The sequence below is a fragment of the Neoarius graeffei genome, chromosome 5, assembly GCF_027579695.1.
Source record: "Neoarius graeffei isolate fNeoGra1 chromosome 5, fNeoGra1.pri, whole genome shotgun sequence".
Lineage (NCBI taxonomy): Eukaryota > Metazoa > Chordata > Actinopteri > Siluriformes > Ariidae > Neoarius > Neoarius graeffei.
This window is the reverse complement of record NC_083573.1, coordinates 110,612,601-110,628,396: the sequence shown is the minus strand read 5'-3', so window position 1 is coordinate 110,628,396 and position 15,796 is coordinate 110,612,601. Positions and strand designations below refer to the sequence as shown.

General features: G+C 41.3%; 1 protein-coding gene across 3 annotated transcripts in view; it reads left to right on the top strand.

The window, feature by feature from the left end:
- Nucleotides 1-8,737: 8,737 nt before the first annotated feature.
- The window catches only part of LOC132887229 (NACHT, LRR and PYD domains-containing protein 12-like), a 118,695-nt gene continuing 111,636 nt past the window's right edge, over nucleotides 8,738-15,796 (top strand). The window contains exon 1 of one of the 3 annotated variants that reach the window (XM_060922724.1): nucleotides 8,738-8,816. The gene's annotated coding sequence lies outside the window, so the exon portion shown is untranslated. The other 2 variants (XM_060922725.1, XM_060922726.1) reach the window with 2 other exon arrangements.

Sequence of the window (15,796 nt, the reverse complement as noted above, 5' to 3'; positions counted from 1 at the left end):
TCAGTCTCGAGAAATCTCACTCTACAAGTCAGCTGAGCTTGGATGTAACTCATGTCAAATCTCGCGAGAGCAGCTGCGACAAGTAAACAACTAAACAACATGGCGCCTCGATGTGGAAACCGCCAATCTGGATCGTTTCTGCACCCTCTGACGGTGTATCTACTATGACTGGAATATTTTTGGAGTAATTATAACGTGTTTGATGATCAGACCCATTGTCACGTGGTTAGGCGAAAGCATGAGGAGCCTGAACTACTCATACATACAGATTTTGGTTACCGCAGTCAATGCTGTAGTTAATCCTTGAATTTTGATTGAGATCTCATGATAGTGATGGCACTGATTGGTTCTGCAGACTGTTTTTTTTTTCCTACGGATGAGTTTCGATGGCGAGTCAGTCCCACTGGATCCTGAGCGAACTCTGTACACCGGTTTGAAGAACCTGGGACCCTTGGATTTTAAAAAGATCAACGTAGTCTACACCACATGATACAGATAAGCAGGAACCTCACTCTCTTGCGCGAACATTGGTCACACTTTCACGCAATAACTACCCGGATAGAGACATTTTTTCTATTTTATTTGTTACTTTGAAAGAGCTCTCTTTTATTTGTGTTAATTTTTGATACTTGCTGAACAGAGGTATTTTGTAACTCTGAATTTTGTTAATAAAGTTGTATATTTGTTCATAAGTTTACAGTAGTTAATTTGTCAATTCACTCCCCCTCAACCGAACCTAATCCACATTAGCAGACCACTCGTTACATACAAGTTTAAATTGAGTGAAGGTGCTACAGGATGAAAGAGAAGGAAGACGGAAATTTGAGGAAGCTGATTGGAGTAAGTTCAAAGGATTATGTGAGGAGAAATTGAATGTTGTAAATATAAATCAACCAGTTAATGACTTAAATTCTGAAATCAGTAGAAATATAAAAGGGAGTCTATCCCAAAAAGAAGTGGTAATAGAGAGGAAAAGTTAGTTCCATGGTGGACACAAGAATGCACGAAGGCAATACAAAGTCGAAATAAGGCTTTCAAAGTTTTGAAAAAAACCCCACTGAGTTTTCAAAATGTGATTGACTACAAGAGAAAGCAGGCAGCCGTGAGGAGTATAATAAAGCGGACTAAAAGAGAGAATTGGAGGAAATATTGCAAATCTCTAGGTAGAAATACACCATTAGAGAGAGTGTGGGGTATGATTAAAAAAAATGTCAGGGAATAGGAAAGAGTATGGGTATCCGATAATGAAAGAGGGTAGAGATATAATAATAGACAATAAGAACAAAGCAGAATTATGAGCAAGGACCTTTGTTAAAGTACATAGTACAGGCAAATTGAGAGATGCAGAAAAAAAGAGGGAGGGAAGGGACAATAGCTAAAAACATAGAAGCACTTCAGCACGAAAAGGAATATGGAAATACAATTAATATGATGTTTTCAGTGACAGAATTGAATAAAGCACTGAAGATATCCGGAAAGACAACTCCAGCGAGAGACCAAATAAGCTCCTTAATGTTAAAAAATTTCTTAGTGATAGAAGTAAGGAAATACGACTAAAAATGTATAATAAGATATGGGAAGAAGGAACATTGCCCAATCAATGAAAGGAATCCATAATTGTTCCTATCTGTAAACGGGGTAAAGATCCAAGCTTGGCATCGAGTTATAGACCGATAGCCCGAACATCGCATGCAGGAAAAATTATGGAAAGAATGACTAAAGAAAGGTTAGTTTATTATTTAGAAATCAAAAGTGTAGGAAGTGCTGGGTGGAGGAAGTAAAACCAGTCAAAGTTTTGATAGGTTCTGATTCCAGTAGTGCATTAAAAAGTATTAAATACATGCAGCTCAATACAAGACAAGACACAGTACTAGACATAACTCTAACAATATTCAGAATTAAAAGAGCAGGAGTGGGAGTTAAATTCATGTGGATTCCTGCACATAGTGGTGTGGAGGGAAATGAGCTGGCAGACAGATATGCAAAAGGAGCAACAAGAAAAAGAGAAATAAACATGGATGTAAAACAGGGGTGTCAGAAGTATTTTTAATGTGGGGGTGGCACACTGTCTGGGGGTCCTCCCCCAGAAAATTTTTAATTAATTAGATGCCATTTCCTGCATTCTGGTGTATTTTTAACAGGCTGTTAGACACCTAATTTTACCTACAAAAGTCACTTAATTCAATGACTATAGAGACTCAACAATACGTCCTCATTCAACTAGTCCACATATTCATCAGCCTGTTTTTAAACCCACTGCTCTGCCGAAAATAATGAGATGAATGTGACACAATTTATCACCAACAATGACTTTATGAGTGCATTTTACTTATTTTGTTTTCTTTTTTATTTAGAATAGAATAGAATAGAATAGAATGCTTTATTGTCACTATACACATGTACAATGAGATTTAGTTTTAGATGTAACACAACATGCCACTGTGCCAAGCAATAGTGACACTCAACTGTATGTTTAAAAATAATAATATTCATATTTTCACACAATGAACAGGCATGACATGGCATCATGCAAACTTCATAACACAAAATCACACTGTGTCAAGCAATGGTGACACATAAAAAATAACTTCACACAATGAACAGGTGCAATTTTGTTCACCACCAACAGTGACTTTAGTGGGTGCATTTTACTTTTTTCCGATTTAGTGATGCTCATAACAAAAATGGCATGGCATCATGCAGTCTTCATAACACAAAATCACACTGTGTCAAGCAATGACACATAAAAGAGAACTTCACACAATGAACAAGTGCAGTTTTGTCAACCTACATGCAATGGTGGTACTACAGTAACATTTACAGATTAGTAGAACAAATAGATTTATAGATATAACTCCTTCTTACATTGGTGCCACCACAATTTCTACCACTTCATAACTTTTATCCCCCTTTCCTTCACAATCCACCTGGAATAACATCCATCTCTCTCCATCGCTTTCCTTTCTACTATTCCTTCCCCATACACTGATTTCCCATCTTACTTTCCAGAAAACTGGCAAAGACCAGACAAAACAAGTTCTTCACATCACAAAAGGGAATCAATAAATATCATCAGAGCAGACTTGACCTCATTCTTGGCATTACAGTAAGGCAGGCCTACTGGGTTTGAATTAAATGATCGCTAACATTAAGCTAGCTGATACTGTACATCTCCTAACATTGACTAGCCAGCTAACTGCACTAACATTTCCATTGGGACAAAAAAAAACCTGTCCTGTGGGGAAATTTTGACTGACTTTCCACTTCTTTGTAAAGAATGTCCATATGTCCATTGTGTCTGGGGAGGAGCAAATACTGCAAACAATTCATCATCAACCAAGAATACCCCATTAGGCTAAGCTTATTTCATTGTTTAGTTGAACATTAATTTAACATGGCCTAGGGTTAATTTTGAAGGCAGATAACAAAAGAATAAGGTTTCAGCAAAAGCTAGCCATTGTGAGGTGGCAATGGGGATGACGTCACCTCCTCCACTTTCAAGCAGCTGCACCAGAATGTCTGTGCTCGCGCTGAGATTCACTCGCGCGCGGTGAGCTGTTGTCGGGAGCGCCCGGAAAACCCGGAGTGGATTTTCAGTGCTCTGTGTTTTCTCTTATCGATCAAGTGGAATGGATTCTTTCACGAAGCAATAGAAACGGCGCTGGGTGAACTCATATTTGATGTTAAATGGGGGGGGGGTGTCCAAATGAAGAATTATGAAATGTGAGGGGGACACGCCCCCTTCACATTCAATGGTGGCGACGCCCATGATGTAAAATATAGTAAGGCTGAGGTTAAAAGTATAATCAAGACAGAAATAAGAAAGAAATGTCCAGGAAGAGAGGGATAGAAGAAATAAGGGTCGTGCGAGGTAGAATACCAGGGGGCGTTGCAATATTATGGAATAAGAAGTATGACCCAATAGTGTCTGTGACAAGACTGAATGTGGACTGGGCCATTGGCCTTGAGATGAATGTGGATAATAAAAGAATGGTCATTATAAACATTTATATGCCTTATGAATCTAACCAATTAGAGGATGAATTTTTAAGCAGGCTTGCCTTTTTACGTTCATTTATTGAAGATTGTGGTTCTACATGTGTATATATTATTGGTGATTTTAATGTTGATGTATCTGACAACAAATCTTTATTTACTAGAGATTTGATAGAGTTCTGTAATGAAAACAACTTGTTTTTAACTAGCCAGCTTTTGCTGCCTGACAGTAGTTTTACCTCTGTCAGTGATGCTTGGCAAACTACATCCTGGCTTGATCATTTAATGTGCACAGCAGATGCTCATTCCTCTGTGGCTGATATGCAGATTAAAGGTGGGGTATGAGATTTTGGAATAACGGTTCCCGCAAGCCATATTTTGAAAAGAAACACGCCCGCCCTCGCCATGCTCCACCCCCCCCGTGTCTCCACCCCTCCTCCCCCTTATAAAGCCTGAGAAAATCAGCCTTATAATGGGTGTCTATTGCGTTACACACCAGTGGAGAGTGTAGAGAGCTTGGAAAAATAGCTCAAACTTTCTCATTTAAACTGTGCTTTCAGCCCCAATTTTCACTCCACACACATAATTTTCTCAAAAGTAGTAGCCACACTTGTCCTGATTCACACAATGTGTCTACCTACACGATAGGACTTGCAGTTTTTGAATGAGAAGCCTGAAAGTGAGGAGAGGGCAGCCGCACAGCCACATAGACTGCCATTATAAACTTAGCAGAAAAGTCACTCATTTTTAACTCGCTCTAGTGACCTCATTTTTTACACTACAGACAAAAAAATTAGATCAATGTGTTCAGGAGATCCTTATGGCGCTCACTGTGAAAGAATTTTGTGAATATCTCCTTCTGTTTTCGTGTAAATCCCCGTTGTTTGGAGGGAGCGCACTGAGAAAATCCTGCACTCTGTGTCACACTCTGCTCGCTCTCTCACACACACAGAAGGGCCGGGCTGCTCGTGGGCTTCAGTCTGATTGACGTGTCAGTATCCAATCATTTTGAGGTGGTACCTCGATAGGATTTGATGGCGTTTTTCCTTTATTTTACACTGTAGACTGGATTAAAATATTTCGTTTTTGGGTCAAACCTTCTATTGTACTGCTTGCAACATGGGTGTGAGGAGCTTTTCAAGCAATATGGTAAAAAAATACTCCTGAAAAAAATCTCATACCCCACCTTTAAGTATGGCATGGCCATTTCTGATCATATACCTATATCTATGACACTGAATGTTGAAAATATCCCTGCCTTGGTGACAAATGTTGACGTAAACGATGCTAGAAAATTAGACTGGTTAAAACTATCTGAGGTGGATATGAACAAGTACTTTTCATCTACTGATTAATTGTTGGGTTTGATTGAATTACCTAGAAATGCGTTGTTGTGCCAGGACATAAATTGTAAGAATGATGACCATGGTCGTGAATTATGTTCCATGTATGAGTGCATTGTTAGCAGTCTTACTGTATCAAGCACCTCTCTAATTATTCAGAGAGGCAAAATACATAGTACTGCTAAACCTGGATGGAATGAACATGTTAGTGACTTACATACTGTGGCCAGAGAGGCTTTTAAACTTTGGTGTGACTCAGGTACCGGTAGGCCCAGACAAGGTCCCCTGTTTCTAAATAAAAAGGTCACAAATGTTAAATTTAAATGCTCTATGCTTTATTAAGAGGAATGAAAGCATCATGAGAGCTGATGCACTTGCTAGTAGGCTACAGAATAATGATTATTATGATTTTTGGAAGGAGGTTAAAGCGATGAACAACTGCAAAACCTCCCTCCCCTCTGATATAGAAGGGGTGTCTGGCATTGACAATATTGTTGAGAAATGGCATAAGCATTATCAAGAACTGTTTAATTGTATTAGGAACAAACCCTTTGAGGTAAAAAAAAACATTGACCCAACTGAAAACTTTGTAATAAGACCTGATGAAATTCTTGAAGCAATATCATCACTGGATAACAATAAGGCGTGTTGCATGGATTATATCTATGCTGAGCACCTTAAGTATGGCAGCAAGAAACTCTGTCCTTTATTAGCAATGTGTTTTACCGGCCTCCTTATCCATGGAGTGCTACCGGAGTCACTTTTGTCTATATTGCTTGTTCCAGTCCTAAAAGATAAAGCAGGGAAACTGAATAGCATAGACAACTACAGACCAATAGCATTGTCTAGTATTCCCTCTAAGGTTTTAGAATGGGTCCTCATTACAAGGCTTGATGCTTTCTTATTAACATCAGATAATCAGTTTGGTTTTAAAAAGAAACATGGCACCGATATGTGCATATTTGCTTTAAAGGAAATGGTTGCCAAATATGTGAATCAGAACTCTACTGTTTTTATGTGTTTTTTAGATGCATCTAAGGCTTTTGATAGGATTAACCATAGTAAGTTATTTATGAAATTGCTACAGAGAGGGGTTCCAAAGGTTATTATTAGGATTCTAGTGTATTGGTATAGTCACCAGACAATGTGTGTTAAATGGGGGTGTGGAATATCCTCCCCATTTCATGTATCTAATAGTGTCCGCCAAGGTGGGCTTCTGTCTCCTGCTTTGTTTAACGTATATATGAATGATTTATCAGTCCAGTTGAGTTTGTGTATTACAGGCTGTCTAATTGGCAGTACTATGATTAATCATCTAATGTACGTAAATGATCTGGTCATTGTGAGTCCTTGTAGTGCTGGTTTACAACAATTGCTTAAGGTATTGTTATGAATATACACCCAGGTACACATACACTGACACCGTTTGGTTTATTTGTTTACTTTTCTGGCACTGCTGCACAGGCAATGTGTGTAGCTGATGGTCCCTTATGGGGGGGGGGGGGGGGGGGGGGGGCTCCACCCTCAAATGTATTAATGAGGACACCTGTGCGGAGAAGGTGGGTGGTGTTGGGAATGGCGTTCGGTGAGTGAGCAGAGTTAAGCTCTGAAGACGGCAGTGGAAATTGTTGAAACGTGTGTCCAGGCCTGGTGAAGTGCCGGAGGCCTCAGACGGCTTTTTCCTCTCCTGGATTGGAGGTGGACGTTTCTGTTTGCTGCGACGGGTTTTGTTTTTTATTTTTGGTTTGGGTAGGCTAGCCTAGTTTTGTTTTGCACGTCGCTTGAGTTATCCACGCCGGGACAACGCCGAACATCCCAACATCTGTGAGAACTGTACCTGGGAAACACCCTGTTTTAAAACGATATAAAACAAACCTTGAACTACCTCGATGAGAGGACAACCAAGTGAACTGCGCGGGCTCGCCCGGTGATACTGCGGCCCAGACGGACACGGGCAGAGGTAAGCTCACCCTCCTTTGGGGGACCTCAGTCAAGTGCCAGTAGCGTTTGTTTCCAGCCATACACTACAAACACACCATGTTACGTTTCTTTCCCTAACACACATGCATATCGGGGGGAGATAACGAGCCAGGAGGGGAACGTAACGTAACAGTATGCACTCAATATGGTCTTGAGTATGACATTAAATTTAATGCAAAGAAGAGCAGTGTTATGATAATGAGGAGTAAAGAGGATAGGAAGATGATATTCCCTGTTTTCTATCTGTGTGATAGCCCACTTATGGTGTGTAAGGAAGTTAAGTATCTTGGTCATATAATTTCTGATGATCTTTGTGATGATAGTGATATATACTGGCAACGACGTAAACGATACGCCCAGGCTAATATGTTACTTCGTAAGTTTAGTATGTGTTCTTTTAATGTGAAATGTTTTTTGTTCAAAGCTTTTTGTACACCCATGTATACTGCCCATTTATGGTGTAAATATAAGAAAAGCAGCTTCCAGAAGCTCACAGTTGCATATAATGATACTGTGAGATTGCTGATGCAGATACCTAGATGGTCTAGTGCCAGCTATCTGTTTGCCTATTCCAATGTGCCTGGTTGTGATGCAGTCCTGAGAAAAGTAATGTATAAATTTATGTGTCGATTGGATTGCTCTCAAAATGGTATAATTGAATCTCTAGTAAATCCTGTTAAGAGCTCTGTGAGGTTTCCCTCCAAGCTTAGACGACACTGGAGAGAGTGCTTATATGTCTGATGGTTGTATACTTTTTTTGTGTGTGTGTTTTGATATGGACCTTGTACTTGTGTCTGGTATAAATAAATAAATAAAAAATAAATAAAGGGTCGATATTACTACAGCATTCAGAAGAAAGTCGGAAAAATGAGAGGAAGCGATAGAAATAGAAAGGAGGAAGACATTATATCAAGGATGAGGTTTGGTCACACTGCTCTGAACAGTACATTAAACATAATGGATGAGCATGTGAATGGAAGATGTGAACATTGTGGACTTCAGGAAACGGTGGAGCATGTGATGTTGGATTGTCCGAGATATCAATCAGAGAGACCGACACTTAAAGAGACACTTCAAAGGAATCATATGACACTAGGAATCAGAGAAATGTTGCACTTGAGGTCAGATAATGTAGGATATAGGGCTATTTTTAGGCTTTTAAATGATACAGGAATGATGAGGAGAATTTAGCACAACAGTGAAGAAAACATTCTGGTTCACACTTCAGTCCAGAAGGCGGCGGTAAAGAACCTAAAAGCTGTTTATCATAAAACAATAAAGAAGAAGATCAGTCGGCCCTGGGTCTCCATAGTGTGTGAGAGAGAGAGGGAGAGTGTGTGAGTGAGTGAGAGAGAGAGAGAGAGAGAGTGTGTGTTCCTTCCCTCCCTCCCTCCCTCCCCTACGCCCCGCCCCCCCCCAGAGCAGGAAGTGAAAGTGAAAGTCAGCAGCTCCATTTTGTGTGGCGGAGAAAACGCACCTTTTCAGGACTAAAACGCGGTGAGTTTCTCCATCTAAAGCTTTAATAGAGCCCTCTGAAAGTATTGGCCCCTTGCAGTGGCGTCACATTTCCGTTCTCCCCCGTCGCTCCCCGATACCTGGGGAACAAGCCAACTTTGTTCACAGACTGAAGCCAGGTGAAGATGTCCGGCGTCTGTTGCTGTTGTCCGGAGAAGACTGCAGCTAAAAAAGCTCTGCTACCGGATTACTTGGATAATCTTAGTCAGAAAGAAGCGAAGGATAGATATCGGCGGAAATGAGAGTTTATTAGCGGTTATGATCCCAACAAAATCCCTCGAAGCGACTGGAGTGACGGTGCAGATTTGTGGGCGAGCGTTAGCGTTAGCGCCATGCTGGAACAGACCTTCTTTTTCCTGAAGAGGAAACACACGGAAGAACACTGACACACTCAGATAGAGATTATTACTAATAATGATAATTTAGAGATCTCACTGGCTGAAAGCGGAGCTCCCCCCGGTAGGGGGACCGGATTTCCCGAGTCTAACACCGGTGTCACGGTCTGAATTTACCAGCCTAATATGAGATTTATGTTCATACTTGAATTATTTACACTTTATCTTGATTAATATTGATTTGTTTAAGTAAGACTCATCATAATTATAATAATTTAGTTCTCATCTCATTATCTGTAGCCGCTTTATCCTGTTCTACAGGGTCGCAGGCAAGCTGGAGCCTATCCCAGCTGACTACGGGCGAAAGGCGGGGTTCACTCTGGACAAGTCGCCAGGTCATCACAGGGCTGACACATAGACACAGACAACCATTCACACTCACATTCACACCTACGCTCAATTTAGAGTCACCAGTTAACCTAACCTGCATGTCTTTGGGGGAAACCGGAGCACCCGGAGGAAACCCACGCGGACACGGGGAGAACATGCAAACTCCACACAGAAAGGCCCTCGCCGGCCACGGGGCTCAAACCCAGGACCTTCTTGCTGTGAGGCGACAGTGCTAACCACTACACCACCGTGCCGCCCAAGTTAAAGAACAGATTTCAGGTAATTTTTTGACATATGTGTATGGTAGTTTTGTGTAATCTGCTATAAGATAAAGAAGATTAAGTGTAGCTTTAAGCAGGGCTGGGAGAAACAAATACAGTGATTCTCAGAGAGGACTTTTTTTTTGACAATTCAGAATCCACTGCTTCCATAGTGCTTTTAAATAGAAGGCTGTAAGCTTTGTGTTAGTTGTCTCTAATATTTATGTCCCAATATCTTGACCACATTTTAGGATGAAAATAATCATTTTAGATATGTTATTTTATATTGAAAAATTAGCTGTCTCAGAGAGGACATTTTTTTGACACAATTACATACTAATTTGAGGGCAGCACGGTGGTGTAGTGGTTAGCGCTGTCGCCTCACAGCAAGAAGGTCCTGGGTTCGAGCCCCGGGGCCGGCGAGGGCCTTTCTGTGTGGAGTTTGCATGTTCTCCCCGTGTCCGCGTGGGTTTCCTCCGGGTGCTCCGGTTTCCCCCACAGTCCAAAGACATGCAGGTTAGGTTAACTGGTGACTCTAAATTGACCGTAGGTGTGAATGTGAGTGTGAATGGTTGTCTGTGTCTATGTGTCAGCCCTGTGATGACCTGGCGACTTGTCCAGGGTGAACCCCGCCTTTCACCCGTAGTTAGCTGGGATAGGCTCCAGCTTGCCTGCGACCCTGTAGAAGGATAAAGCGGCTAGAGATAATGAGATAATGATGAGACATACTAATTTGATCAAAATAGTCTGAAAACTTACTGGCATTCAACATTAAAACTTAACTATGTTTCCAATGATATGGAACCAAATATTTGTTTTATGGTATAAAGAATGATTTAAGTGCATCCCTTTTGGAGCTACCTGTGGTCAAAAAGGCACTTTTTCTAAATGACACGAGTAATCTTGCTAAATATGACATATTGCCATACATTCACCAAAAATAACGTTATCACCAATTTTTTTTTTTTGCATGGTAAATAGAGCTATCACAGGGCTACAATAAACAGCCAAGTTTATTTAGTCAAGCCTTTTGATATTGAAGATAATAAGTGTTAAATGTGATTTTTAGCTTGCGTACCCTGATTGTAAAACAACCCATAATCAAGTATTTTCTTGTTATCTACATGTACTTCTATCACAATTCAGTTAAAGTAAGAAAATCAGACAGCAGATGTGATGATAGGGAATAGGCCAATAGCCTACATTTCAACTGATTTATTTCACCTTTGTGAAAATGCCAAGAAAATGCATCGCTTGCATATTAACATCAACATTTTATGCAATGAACTTTAAAAAAAAAAAAGGCTATGCATTGTAATGCCGCTTTTCCACTACAAACGCGGCTGAGCCGTGCCGTGCCGAGTCGAGCTGAGTCGAGCTGAGCGGGGCTGTTGGAGTTGCATTTCGACTACAACCGCGCTGAACCGTGCTGGCTGGAAGTGGGTGGACACATTGGGTGGAGTTAGCGAAAGTGGGTGGACGTCATGTGATGTCGTTAAGCAGCGCAAACAGTGACATCAGTGACAGTGGCGGAACAAGTCAGAGCCGGGCCGGGGGCAGGGCAAATGACCGGGCCCTTTATTAAAGCTTATCATAACATCATTTTAGGCTACAAAATGTCCGCAACTGCGGTGTTTACCAATTTCAACACTACCGGGTGCAACTATGTTATTTAGTACATCAAGTCCTTCAAACGAACATGTAACTCAGAAACAAAAAACATTAGGATACTGTACATGGCTCATAATAAAACATCAATAGCCTATACTGCGCACATTATTTGAAGGGCATACGAATGAGCGCTCAGAGTGGTGACAGGAAGAGTCAGAAATAAAAGGAGGGCGGTGCAAACCTCACTGAATGCACTGTGTTTACCAATTTCAACACTACGGGGTGCAACTATGTTATTTTGTACATCAAGTCCTTCAAACGAACATGTAACTCAGAAACAAAAAAACATTAGGCGACATACTGTACATGGCTCATAATAAAACATCAATAGCCTACTGCGCGCATTATTTGAAGGGCATACGGCGAGCCTTGCGCTCCGCGAACTCGTCCACGATGCTCTGTCTGTCACTGATTCAGTGAGCTTTTAAGCGGTAGTCTCACGACCCGAATAGTAAACAATAAACATGGAGGACATGGAGTCGTTAGTGTTGCTGGTCTCGGTGCTGTGGCTTGTTGTCACCGACAACGCCAACAGATACTGGCAAGAGCGTATAGATGAGGCGAGGCGCATAAGGCTTCAGAAATTCTCGTAATTCGTAATTCTTCTTCTTCCGGGTTTGCGGTGTTTACAGATCCCAGCGCGCTCGCGGGGCGTGTGTGGGCATGTGAGGACACTCCTCCTCACCAATCAGTGCACAGGGGAGTGTCTGCTCACGCCTCCAGCCTCAGTCGGCTCGCTTTGGCTCGCTTCAGCCCCACTCCAAAACGGTGCGAGTTTTAGGGGCTAAGCAGGGCTGAAACGAGCTGAGTCGTGCTGGTTTTTGGTAGTCGAAACGCGAGCCGTGTCGGGCTGAAGTGAGCTGAAGCGAGCTGAAGTGAGCTGAAAAAGGGTAGTGGAAAAGGGCCATAACAGGAATGAGCGCATGAGCCTAATCGTTGTCACCTCCGAACCTTTACCCAAAATGCCTCTGTTTAATCTTAACCAGTGTCGGCTATTAACTATTTTGAAAACGTGAACCCTGAGTTGACAACAGCATCAAACAAGTCAAGACAATCTGTGATACAGATTAAAGACAGATGAAACAGATGAAAGACAACAAAAAATGTTTCAGAAACACAGCCACCCAACCCACCCACCCTAAAGAAGATGCCATTTTATTGCATATATTTACATGATGAGTGAATTTGCTCCAGTAGCGCTTTATTGCCCGAGAGCCTGCTGTGAAACTGCGAGCAAGTATCGTCGAAATTGGCCCGGGTAATGAGCAAGGCTTCGAGAGTAGGCACAGTCATGCGATTCCTCTCGTCAGTCCAGGTGTTGCTCATGAGTGAAAATATTTGCTCAACTGGAGCATTGGTGCCAGGTAGGCACATGGCAAGCTGGCTGACATTGCTGTAAGGAATCTCCCTACTCTTGAAGTGCGTGAACATCTCCCAGCGCTCATCCGTTGGCTTGCCATCAGCACTCCACTGAGCCACCTTCTCAGTGGTACGGTAGCAGCCATTGAATTTTTCCCGTTCCAACCGCACGCCATGTGACTGCCGTGCAGTTCCCAGCTGAACGCCAGGGGGCTGCCATGAATGGCTCAGACCCCCTCCCTCTCCTATTTTAATTCTAAACACGCCCATTCATTCGATTCCACGGTGTCGCCATTAGGTGGCGCTTCTCTCATAAAAAAAAAAAAACATTACTTGAAATGTTGTGTGAAGCTGTTGTACTGCACTTCATTCTGCTAGACAATATTAAATAGTGGCAATGTTGGGATGACTGAAAGCAGACTTTTTTTTTGCTTATAAGACTTTACTAACTACTGAAATCTATTACAAGTTGAATATAGCCACTGATTACTGTTTCATGTAGGCCTTATAGGGCACGCTAAACAACATGCTTGTGATGAACGTACCGTATAGCTTAATTGTTTGAATCAGTGTATCATTCGTTCTTTCTATTTTCAAATGGCAATCAAAAAATGAAAAAGTGACTGGTTATTTTATTTGTTTTTATTTTAACACAAAAAATGAAAAAATGACTGGTTTTTCATATTTTTTTTATATGAGCCTAAAATTGAAATGAAAAACAAGTCATTTTTTTCATTTTTTGATTGCCAATTAAAAATGGAAAGAACGAATGATACACAATCCGTGTATCATTTGTTCTTTCTTTTTTTTCAGTAATACGCAATGACTCGGCCAGGCCCTTTCTTTAGTGTAATAAGAGACAGTAGAGAGGTTCATGCCATTTGTCTATTTTTATTAAAATGTACCGGTACAGTGTAATCACAAAACAGTATCGTATTTGAACCGACAAGACAGTGTTACCGTATCATTTCCCACTATGCCCTCCTTTGTTCCTAATAACCAGATTTATCACGTTTAATTATTAACAATTATAATAATAATAATAATAATAATAATAAATCAATATAAAACCCCGACATCTACAGAAGATTTTCAACAAATAGGGGGCAGGGAAGCTCGCACACAGCAGCGAGTGATCTGTGATGAGATGATTTTGAGAAGCAAAAAAAAAGATCAACACCAGCAAATGTGGATTAAAGCAGAAAATTGCATTAGGTAAAATTATTTTAGAAATTTTAGAAATCATTACATTCTTGTTTTTTCAATAAAAATAATATTTTTTAACTTTATAATGCTTAGTTACGTGCCGGGCCTCTGTCAGTCATTGATAGCCCAACTAATCACAGCGCTGTGGTTCTTTTCCTGATCCTTGGCATTGTTTTTTTTTCTTTCTTTGTTGATAATGTGTTACCGTATGTGATAAACACGGTTCATTATTTTCACTTCTGCTGTATGCCCCCTCCTCTCTGCAAAAATTGTGTATTCCTCTCAAGGTGCTAACTGTCTCCATTGTATTGTGAACAGCCACTCCACCCCCCACTGAGGTTGCTATTCATTAATGGTAATTTGGTTTTAGGTTACACCCCAATTTCAATGACAATTTACTCTGCCAAGCTCACAATGTCAGAGGACTGGAGTTAGTGCCCCAAAAAAACACAATTTCAGCTTGGAAAAACTACAGACGGTATAACTTCAGGAAGAAAATAAACATTTATTTCACACTAAGAAAAGCAGGCTCACTACACATGGAGGCTATACAAAGCACAGAAATGTAGCATACAGTTGTCCCATCTAGTATTAGTTTCCACATTCCCATGGTGAGTCTTTCCTACATTTCCTACATTTGCCACACACTGTAAAAAATGTCCGTAGAATTAACAGTGAATTTATGTAAAATCATGACAAACTGTAAATACAAAAACAATGAAGCAGTGTGTAATTTACATCAATATACTGTAAAACTCCAAATACCACTGTTAATTTAACAGTAAGAATATGTTGAATTGGGCGGCACGGTGGTGTAGTGGTTAGCGCTGTCGCCTCACAGCAAGAAGGTCCTGGGTTCGAGCCCCGTGGCCGGCGAGGGCCTTTCTGTGTGGAGTTTGCATGTTCTCCCCGTGTCCGTGTGGGTTTCCTCCGGGTGCTCTGGTTTCCCCCACAGTCCAAAGACATGCAGGTTAGGTTAACTGGTGACTCTAAATTGACCGTAGGTGTGAATGTGAGTGTGAATGGTTGTCTGTGTCTGTGTCAGCCCTGTGATGACCTGGCGACTTGTCCAGGGTGTACCCCGCCTTTCACCCGTAGTCAGCTGGGATAGGCTCCAGCTTGCCTGCGACCCTGTAGAAGGATAAAGCGGCTAGAGATAATGAATGAATGTATTTTTAACAGGATTATTCTGGCAACCACAGCTGCCAGTATTTTTCCGTAAAAACAACAGATTTTTTTTTTACAGTGCAGGTGTATTTGTGGCAGCGTACACAAAGTTCAGTGCTTCTGTTATTATTGCAGGGTATGCCCACCTGGCACTGTGTCTTTTTCTTCTGAGGAACTTTCATCTCACGCTGCTGTTTGTGTTCTTCCCCTTGTGCCTTTTCCTGCAAAAGCCTGTTTTGAAGTTCCTCTGCAAGCTCCAGCATGAACAATTGGCGACTTTCTTTGGATCCTGTACATGCTGTGTACAAGATGTGCATTTGTGACAGCCATGTCAAGCAGGTTGTAAAACACAGCCATGGGCCATCTCCGTGTTCCTGCACACACTGAGTAGTTGCGTAATTTCTGGTCCATGATATCAACGCTGCATTTGAAATGGTTGTAATCAACAGCAGTGTTTGGTTTTTGGTTTTGGGTGTCCACAATTTCCACTTTCTGATGCATGGTGCTCAGAAGACAAACAGATTTCTTTTTTTTGTTGCAAACACCATCAGCAAGGCACTTCCAGATGTGAACA